The sequence below is a fragment of the Alexandromys fortis genome, unplaced genomic scaffold, assembly GCF_014885135.2.
Source record: "Alexandromys fortis isolate MF-2015 unplaced genomic scaffold, M_Fortis_MF-2015_v1.1 scaffold_128, whole genome shotgun sequence".
NCBI lineage: Eukaryota > Metazoa > Chordata > Mammalia > Rodentia > Cricetidae > Alexandromys > Alexandromys fortis.
This window is the reverse complement of record NW_026068012.1, coordinates 773,998-783,973: the sequence shown is the minus strand read 5'-3', so window position 1 is coordinate 783,973 and position 9,976 is coordinate 773,998. Positions and strand designations below refer to the sequence as shown.

The following is a 9,976-nucleotide window of genomic DNA, read 5'->3' as shown; positions in this document are numbered from 1 at the left end:
TGCTCCCTGTACTGCACATAGCCGTGCTCCCTGTACTGCACATAGCCGTGCTCCCTGTACTGCACATAGCCGTGCTCCCTGTACTGCACATAGCCGTGCTCCCTGTACTGCACATAGCCGTGCTTCCTGTACTGTGTGTATCTGTGCTCCCTGTACTGCACATAGCCGTGCTCCCTGTACTGCGTGTATCTGTGCTCCCTGTACTGCACATAGCCGTACGCCCTGTACGCAGGCACACGCTTTGTGCAAAGGAGCCTTGTATTACTAGGAAGGCCCCACCCCCAACTTACATCAGACTCTTCAGGTTATTAACGTTCCTGCCACTATCCCACGGCCTGCTCTGACCTAAATTTAGAGCTTGGACAATGAGGTGTTTGTAATTAGCTGGTGCACTGCCACGAGATTTTCCCAAGCACCACGGTGTGAAGCTTTGTGCGCAGAGATTCATCTGTCTCCAAAGCAGCTGTGAAAATCTGTAGACATCTCAAACCCGAACCGGAGAGAAAGCCCTAAAAATATGTGTTAAAAACAAAAATCACTGATAATGGGAATGTGTGTCAGTGCTGATATTTTGGAGGAAAGTGTGGCGTGTGTGAGTGTGCAATGTCGGAAGCATGTGCACATTTGTGTTTCCGCACTGTCACCATGTATGAGAAACATTCATATGTCACTTTTATTGGTTGCTGCTTCCAAGTAGTCCAGGTTTCCTTGCATAGCTGCTGCAGCCACAGCTTCTTGTTTGCTTTTCAAAGATTTATTTATTTTTTATTTTATGTGTTTTTCCAACATATATGTCTGTGTACCGCTTGTGTGCCTGTAGAGGCCAGAGAGTCCCCTGGAACTGGAGTTACGTGGTTGTGAGCCACCATGTTTGCGCTGGGAATTGAACCTGGGTCATTTGAAATAGCAGGCAGTGCCTTTTACTGCTGAGCATCTTTCCAGCTCCTCACAATGTTTTATTGCAGCCTTAATTACTACTATTATCTCTCAGGTCCGGTGTGTAAGTACACTTCAGACTTGAGCGTGTGTGTGTGTGTGTGTGTGTGTGGTGTCGACGTCACATTTGTGACAGAGCACTCCACTGCACCTACTCGCTACACTGTGAGCACCTGTGAATTTTGTGTTAACAGCCATACACTGCAGAAGGAAGCTTCCCTGAGGTCTGGGGCTGCTCCCATCTATGGTGTAGAGGAAGAATGGAGGGTGGCTCGATACTGCTTCCATTTGGCATGATGATGGCAAGACCTTCGCTCCTGGGGCTGTGAGCTCTCAACCCAGGCTTCTGGGCGAGAGTCACAGTACCAGGCATGCGTCTCCTCCTGTGGAGATGGGCTTACTTAACTCCAGCCAGAACGTGGTTAGTCACATCCATGACATCTGAGGCACCGGCTCCTGCACGGGCATGTCTTGTCATGACATCTGAGGCACCGGCTCCTACACGGGCACGTCTTGTCATGACATCTGAGGCACCGGCTCCTGCACGGGCACGTCTTGTCATGACATCTGAGGCACCGGCTCCTGCACGGGCACGTCTTGTCATGACATCTGAGGCACCGGCTCCTGCACGGGCACGTCTTGTCATGACATCTGAGGCACCGGCTCCTGCACGGGCACGTCTTGTCATGACATCTGAGGCACCGGCTCCTGCACGGGCACGTCTTGTCATGACATCTGAGGCACCGGCTCCTGCACGGGCACGTCTTGTCATGACATCTGAGGCACCGGCTCCTGCACGGGCACGTCTTGTCATGACATCTGAGGCACCGGCTCCTGCACGGGCACGTCTTGTCATGACATCTGAGGCACCGGCTCCTGCACGGGCATGTCTTGTCATGACATCTGAGGCACCGGCTCCTGCACGGGCATGTCTTGTCATGATGTTCATTATTACAGATTGCAGGGTTCGACGCTGGGGAGATCATTCACGAATTTCCTCCATGCGGCCTCCTTAGCACCTCCTAGCAGGTGAAAGCTAGCTAGCTAGCAGGAATAAACCTGATTTCTCCGTGTCTGGTGACCACTATGTGTGTTGTCTTCAGCAATAGGGTCTTACCACCGAGTTCTGAGGGTCAGTCAAGAACAGCAGCAATAGCATGTGCTATTTTGGGGGTTCTGGAACACTTCTAACCTCAAAGGGAGGTGTCCATAACGGGCACTGGGGTTTTAATTTGCCAACCTATGGCTTCAGGAGGAAGACACACACACACACACACACACACACGAAGCTTACTGTGGTGGTTTGAATGAGAAATGTCCCTCATAGGCTCATGTATTTGAACACATGGTGCCCAGATAGTGGCGCTGTTTTGGGAGGTTTAAAAAGTGTGATCTTGCTGGATGAAGTGGGGATGGGCTTTGAGACGTCATTATAGCCTCACCCACTTCCCGTTCACCGTTTGCTTCATACTTGGAGTCAAAGACATGATGTTCTATCACAGCAAGAGAAAAGTAATGAGTACACATGAAACAATAGGTTTCATCTGGGTTTTCCAAATATCCTTAGCGTTATTTCCCATTCCCTATCTCCTTCTCAGCTTTACATCTCCATCCCTCTCCAGCTAAACCTCCTTCCTCATAGTCCTCCCTCCACATCACCTGTATTCTACGGTCCTCCCCACAGTCCTCCCCTCCACATCACCTGTATCCTACTGTCCTCCCCACAGTCCTCCCCTCCACATCTGTATTCTAATGTCCTCCCCACAGTCCTCCCCTCCACATCTGTATTCTACGGTCCTTCCCACAGTCCTCCCCTCCACATCTCCTGTATCCTACTGTCCTCCCCACAGTCCTCCCCTCCACATCTGTATTCTAATGTCCTCCCCACAGTCCTCCCCTCCACATCACCTGTATCCTACTGTCCTCCCCACAGTCCTCCCCTCCACATCACCTGTATTCTACTGTCCCTCCCCACTTAAGGTCATTATTCAGTCCCCACCAATGGTCCCTTTCTAGTTTCCTGGTCTAGATGTACCCCGGGCACACAAATGTAAAGATCTGACGCTAAGATCCACATGTGAGTGAGAACTTGGTGTCTGTCATTGTGGGTCTGGGTTACTCACTCGGTATAATGTCTTCCAGCTCCGTCCACTTACCTGCAGATCCCATTTTTTTTTACACTGAATAAATTCCATTGTGTATATATGCCACATCCTCGTCATTCATTCCCCAGACGGCAGATACCTAACCAGTTTCTCTGTTCTCGCTATTGTTCCTTAAGGATGTGTGAACATGGGTGAACCTGTGTCTCTGGAGCAGGAAGTAGAGTCCTGGGTTGTGTCTGGGAGTGGTATAGCTGGGCCATATGGCTAATCTACTTCTGTGGGTTTTGTTGTGTGTTTTGAGGGTTTGCCACACTGATCTCCACAGTGTCTGCGCTTGTTTGTACTTGCACAAAAACCAATCAACATTAATAAGGGTGCGTGTATTCTAAGCAGTTGCAAGGACGGTTCTCACACTGTGTGAGCAGGCATTGGCAAGAGATGGGCAAGTGCTGGAGAAGGGTTGAGCGAACCACAGAACCCTCAGGTGGAGGACTGTCTGTTTTGAGGACGCTGATTCTAGTGACCCCTGAACTTCAGTGGCACCGAGTACCCCAGTAGGGACAGGAGTCATGGAGACTTTCCTGGAGCATAAGGTCCTGGAGGTCAGCATGCTTCCTTGTCTCATTATCCCCCCACCCCCCGTGTTTTAGTTAATATTAGGTGCCAATCTGTGTCACACCCAGAATAAATGGTATATGTTGTACAAGAGCTGGCTGCACAGTTCTGCAATCACAGCTAATGGGAGGCTGAGACAGGAGGCTCCGTGAAGGTTCACGGCTATCCAGCCAACCTAGTAAAAATAATAGCATGAAGGTGTGTGCCTGTGCGTGCGTGTGCGTGCATGCATGCGTGTGCGTGCGTGCAGCAGCAGTGTTCCCAGGGTGTCTGACACTCTAGTTTCAGTGCCCAGTGGGAGTAGCATACAAAGTTCTCGAGTCTGGAAACGTAAGGGGTGGGGGGGACGTCTCGAAACTGTAGACCTGAAAATGAAGGATTCAGGATTCAGAGGTCAGAATCAAGACCCTCTCAGGCCTCCCCATGCTTAAGGTGAGAAGGGAAGGTGGAGAATAAGTATTGAGAAATCAGACCCTCCCTCCCCTGTCAACTGAGAGGAGGGAGGAGTAACTTCTCTAGAGGGACTGATCTGCAGTCTTTCTCTCACAGGGTTTATTATTTCCCCGGGGAAACTGCCCTAGTGTCCATCCCAGAGGGTGCTCGACCAAGGCACGCAGGCACAGGTGCAAAAGCAATCCATCACAGGGCTAGGGTACTGCAGGCTTCCACAGGGAGGTGACATTTTGACCTCTGAGACCAGCAACCCTAAAGGACAAATAGGGACTCTTCGCCCCGCTGTGGGGCAGGCCACACTTCTGAGAGCTATCTTGTGTGCAGCGGGCCCTGGCGGTGTCTGAGGTCTCTGCCGAGAGTGGCCAGAGGTAGCCCTGGCACTGCCTGAGCCTGGCTGGGGTGTGGCCAGGACCTGGGGCTGCAGGGATTTGGCCCTTTCCCGTGGTCGGTTCCTGCTCACGAGGCTGCCACCTGCGTTGTGGTTGGTGAAGACGCACCGCCCCTCTCCGGTGCACTTGGCTGACTGCTACCGGTCCTAGGGCTGCCGGCGGCAGCATGCGCCAGGAACGCTCGTGAGGGACCGGGGACGCCGGGGCCTTAAAGGTAAGTGCTGCCAGCTGAAGGTGGCTCCCGCTGGGGACCCACTCCCTTTCTGGTCCCCCAGGAGCTAGCCGGCTTGCCCAGCCTGGCTTTGGTGTTTCTGTTTGTCCCCCTAGGGGGAGTTATTTATAGACGGGGGATAATTTCTTCACAGCGGGCCCTTTGGCTTTGCTTGACCAGGTCGGGATACTATCTCCCCCCCCCACCCCCCGGGCCAAAATCTGCTAGGAAAGGGCTGTGGGAAGCCAGCTCAATCCAACTGCATCTTGTTCCCTACCTCTTCCGTAGCCGGCTTCTCTCTGCTAGGGTGTTTACTGTTTATGACTGTGGGGACACCTCACCCCTGCTGATGGGGTGGGAGTGGGGCTCACCCTTTTTCAGCTCCATCCACGGAAGGGGTTTTGACTTTGGAAACCCTTGAATGCTGGAGGGAAGGTGGACAGGGGTGGGGTGGGGGGAACGGGGGGTGAGGGATGGGCTCTGGGGGCTCATCTGGAAGCTATGTGTCCTGTTCATGCCGCACCCCCAGACCCTCTCTGGATATGGCCTCCCTCCTCCACGCAGACGCTCACTTCTGCATATTCTGATTGTAAAGGACAACTCTCCTCTGCTGGGTGAAGGCGGATTTACATGTAGTGTAGAAAGTTTGGTGAGCACTTCGCTTTGCTTTCCAGTAGCCAAGAAGGTAAAAGAGATGCAAGTTGTGTCTCATGGGGGGGGGGGGGGGGGGGGGGGGGGGGGGGGGGGGGGAATGGAGTTTTAGCTCCAGGAACTTGTGTTGAATATTTACTGGTGCCGGGTGGTCCAGGGATGTGGAGATGCCTAGCAAACCGAGTTGTGTTGGGATCAGAGTCGGGGGTGCGCGGGGGAGGCGAGCGTCAGAGCTGGGGGTGTAGGGGGAGGCAACTGAGCGCCCAGGCTGCGGATGTTGGGGGGAGGCACCTGGAAACCTATTTAGCTTGTGTTCCTCCTTTGAAAATTTGAGGTTGGGAGTTTTTGTTGTTTTGTTTTTGCAATATTTATTTTAAACGATTTTTATTTTATGTGTAGTAGTGTTTCCCTGAATGTATGTCTGTGCGTGCCAGGTGCATGCACGTCTGCAGAGGTCAGAAGAAGCCAGCTGATCCCTTGGGACTGGTGTTACAGATGGTTGTGAGCCACTGCGTGGATGCTGGGAATGGAATCTGGGTCCTCTGCAAGAAGAGTGTGCTTCCTTAACTGCCAAGTCATCTCTCTTGCCCATGTTCTTTAAGAATATGTACATGGGTGCATGCCATCCATGGTGGATTCTATGTAGTCAGAGCAACCTTGTAGAGTTCGTTCACCCCTTGTGCCCTTCCTTATATGATGAATTCTGGAGTCGAACTCAGGCCATTAGGTCTGCACAGCAAGCTCTTTACCCATTAAACCATCTTGCTGGCTCAGGATGAGAGCCTATCTCAGTTGTCCAGGCTGGCCTCCAAAGCCAGATCCTCCAGCCTCAGCACCCTGTGTAGCAGACTGCATGTGTCCATCAGCACGCCAGGCTTGCATTTCATTTAATTTTGTTTTTTCAAGACAGGGTTTCTCTGTGTAGCCCTGGTTGTCCTGAAACTCACTTTGTAGACCAGGCTGGCCTTAAACTTCTGCTTGCCACTGCCTTCTGAGTGCTGGGATTAAAGATGTGCACCACAAGTGCCCCCTCCTCCTCCTCCTTCTTCATTATAGTTTTTATTGAGCTATCCGTTCCCTCCCTCCCCTATTATTATTTTTCATAGGTGAAACACAGGGACTGAGCGAGCTAAAGTAACTCACGTACAGCTACGTAACTGTTTAGGGCAGAAAGAGAAGGGCTGATGAAATGGAGGGGAAAGCCGTGCTCTAACATGTACTCTGAAATCATGATAGACTTACAGAAGAGTTGCAGAAATAGTCCTGAGAGTTCTTTCTCACCTCTCCCAGCTTCCACCAATGTTGACATCTTGCACAACCATGGATTGATCAATCCTAACTCAATCCTGTCAGTGTCAAGGATGAAACTAAACTGTAGGCTCCAGATTTCACCCGTTTTCCCATTAGCGTCCTTTTATTCTGGTCTAGGATTCAAGCCGGATTCCACATTGTAGTAAGGAGGCCGCTAGTTGGTTCCCTGCTGCTCAGCCCCGAAATAGTCACACGGAAACTGTATTAGTTAAAGCAGTGCTTGGCCCATTAGCCCTAGCTTCTTATTGGCTAACTCTTACATATTAATTTAACCCATCTCTATTAATCCGTGTATCGCCATGAGGTCGTGGCTTACCAGCAGAGTTTCAGCACGTCTCTGACTGGGCCTGTAGGCTTTTGAAACCTCAGTGCTCACACCTAGTGACACAGCTCCCCCCGCCCCACTCCCCCACAAGACCACACCCCCTAATCCTAATCCTCCTAATCCTTCTCAAACATTTCTAGGCCCTCATGACTTGGATCACACATTGGAGCCCCTGGGAGCCATTCTCATCCCACCCACCATGCCTACTGAGCCATCCCGCCAGCCTTATCCTGTCTTTGAGTTTCTCGGTGTGTTTCAGGCTGGCCTGGAACACCCTTTGTAGTCTGGGCTGGCCTCCCCCTCCTGAGTGCTGGGATAGTAGACACACACCACTGTGCGTTGTGGGATTTCCATCCCTTTAGTCAATGGCTTCTGGGGGATTGCCAATCCTAGGGTATGGACATGACAACTTTGTGAGGGAGAGGGTCTCTCGCTCTCGGCTCCCTTGGGTGGTGAAGCCTGGATCAGGCAGTGTGAAGTGGCATGTGTTCAGTCCTTGCTCCCTTGGTCCCAGCCCCGTGAGTCTGTTTTCTCCATAGCACAGGTATATGTGTGTGTGTGTATACACACACACACACACACACACACACACACACACACACACATATATCTGTGTGGCTCACACTACAACTGTGCCTAGCAATCAGGCAGACAGGGTCTTACTCTATGCTAGACCATCTGGGCACTTACTATGTAGCCAAGGCTGGCCTCAAATGGACAGTGATACCCTGTCTCCTGAACAGTAGGGTACAGGCACGAACTGCCACTCTTGGCTGCTGAGCCTCTTGATTTTCAACTTCAGAAAGTTCCTGCAGCGGGCAATGAGCTGCTGACACTCAGCTACCACACAGGAAGTCCGCTCCAGGCCCCCTCCTCTTCACCGCATGCACTTGGAGTTCCAGAGCAGAGCGTCCACAGGTGACTGTGATAAGTCCCACCCACAGCTTCTGGATGTGCCCAAGTGAGGGACAGTCCCAGCTCCCCGATCTGTCCAAAGGCTGTCCCTGAACCATCTGTTCAGTCACCGTGTGGATCTCGCTGGTGATGATGTAGTGTGCACACGTGTGTGAGCAGCTGTGCGTGCCACAGCATGCGTGTGACGGGCAGAGGACAGCTTAGGGTACAGTCTTTCATATGAGAGTCAGATTTTGAGCTCAGGCCTTCTGCTTGGGTGACAAGTGCATTCACCCCCTGAGCCACGGTACAAGTCTTGGCTCCTGGCTGTGGAGTCGTCTCTGTGGGCTGCCATGTCTAACACATCCTTTGCTCTCAGCTGGCTCTCATCCAGGGAGCTAGAAAGCCATCAGTTCATACCTTAGCGTCCTCATTTGGTTTTGAGATCCTGGGTGAGTTATTACAAATTCCACTTTTCTCCTCTGCAAGAACGTGGCCATAAGAGACAGTTTTCAGAGTATTTACCATTTTATTTTTTGATGGCGGGGTCTCCTTATGTGCCCAGGCTGGTCCTGACCCGCTGGGCTGAAGTGACTCCTCTACCTTAGCCTCCCATGTAGCTGCAGCCATGATTCTTCTCTATTTCCTGTTGGTATAACAAGTGCTGGATGCCCGGTGATGAGACAGTAGAGTTTATTCAGTTCACAGTTTCGAGTCTGAAGGCCAAGGTCGGTCTGGCCTCTGCAGGGTTCTTTAGGAAGCAGGAAGGAAATGTCACATGTAGAAGCAAGCACACCTATGGCTCTGCGGCATCACATTCTGAGAACAGGGCAGCTAGGAATGCATCACAGAATCATAACCTTATCGACAACACTGAGATTATTTTTTTTCCTGGTAACTTGGCTGTCCAGTTCTCAAGTATGAAGCTCACAGATGGAAATGTCTGTCACAGTGTAAGAAGGTTGAACATGCCTGCTGCTGGTCCTGTCTTAAGTTCCATTGCTTCCTATTACTGCTGCACTGGGGACCAAGCTTCAGGCTCAGCGGTTCTCAACCTTTCTAATAATGAGACCCTTTAATACAGTTCCTCACGTTGTGCTGGCCCCCCACCTTACAACTCTTTTCCTTGCTACTTCATAACTGTAATTTTGCAACTGTTATGAATCACAATGTAAATACCTGTGTTTTCTTGTCTTAGGTGACGCCTGTAAAAGGATCCTTCCACCCCCAAAGGGGTCATGACCTGCAGGCTGAGAACTGCTGCCCTAGCACACGAACCCTCAGGGACAAACAGCACCAAGCCACAGCCACAAGCTCACTGAGAGACCTGGATGTATGGAATGACAGTCACAGCGCCTGGCGTGTGGTGGGTACAGGTGTCTGTGGCGCTGCGAGAGAATGCGTGGGAGATTAGGCTAGGTAAATGCGGCCTCTGGTGGGGAACGCCAGACATAAAAAGTTCCCTGAGGTCAGGGACCAGAGTTCCCTGAGGTCAGGCACCAATAGGCTCCGAGCTGTGTCCCCAGAAAGTCAACCGCAGTCTAGCTGGATAACGCAGTTGTGGGAACTGGTGAAGGGCACTGTCAAGGAGGCCATTCTTTTCATTTCTAGGAGCGGAGTGGAAAGATTAAACATGGGGCAAACATCCTGCTGTAAAGACACGTTATGGGGCAGGAGGAAGTTAGGACTCCAAAATGACAAATTCTGGTTGAAAGCATGGCGGAGAATATGCTATCGCGAGCACAGAATAGAGCAGAAATCAAGAGGTAACTTGGAGAAAAATGCATTTGGTTTTATTCAAGTTGCCTTTGAAGTATCAACCAACTGTGCAAGTGTAGAGGTGTGGGGGGGACGAAGTGGGGTATGGGTTGACAATGTGGGGTGTAGGGTGACATTGTGGGGTGCAGGGGTGACAATGTGGGGTGCAGGGGTGACGATGTGGGGTGCTGGGTTGGCGATGTGGGGTGCAGGGGTGACAATGTGGGGTATAGGGTGACGTTGTGGGGTGCAGGGTGATGTGAGGTGTAGGGGTGACGATGTGAGGTGTAGGGGTGACGATGTGGGGTGTAGGGGTGACGTTGTGGGG

General features: G+C 51.6%; 1 protein-coding gene across 4 annotated transcripts in view; it reads left to right on the top strand.

Moving 5' to 3' along the window:
* The first annotated feature begins 4,571 nt into the window (after positions 1 to 4,571).
* Positions 4,572 to 9,976, top strand: part of Hlcs (holocarboxylase synthetase) — a 172,106-nt gene continuing 166,701 nt past the window's right edge. For 2 of the 4 annotated variants that reach the window (XM_050162030.1, XM_050162027.1), the window contains exons 1-2: positions 4,572 to 4,712; positions 9,089 to 9,256. The gene's annotated coding sequence lies outside the window, so the exon portion shown is untranslated. Of the gene's footprint in view, positions 4,713 to 9,088; positions 9,310 to 9,639; positions 9,657 to 9,976 lie in introns of those variants that run through there. The other 2 variants (XM_050162028.1, XM_050162031.1) reach the window with 2 other exon arrangements.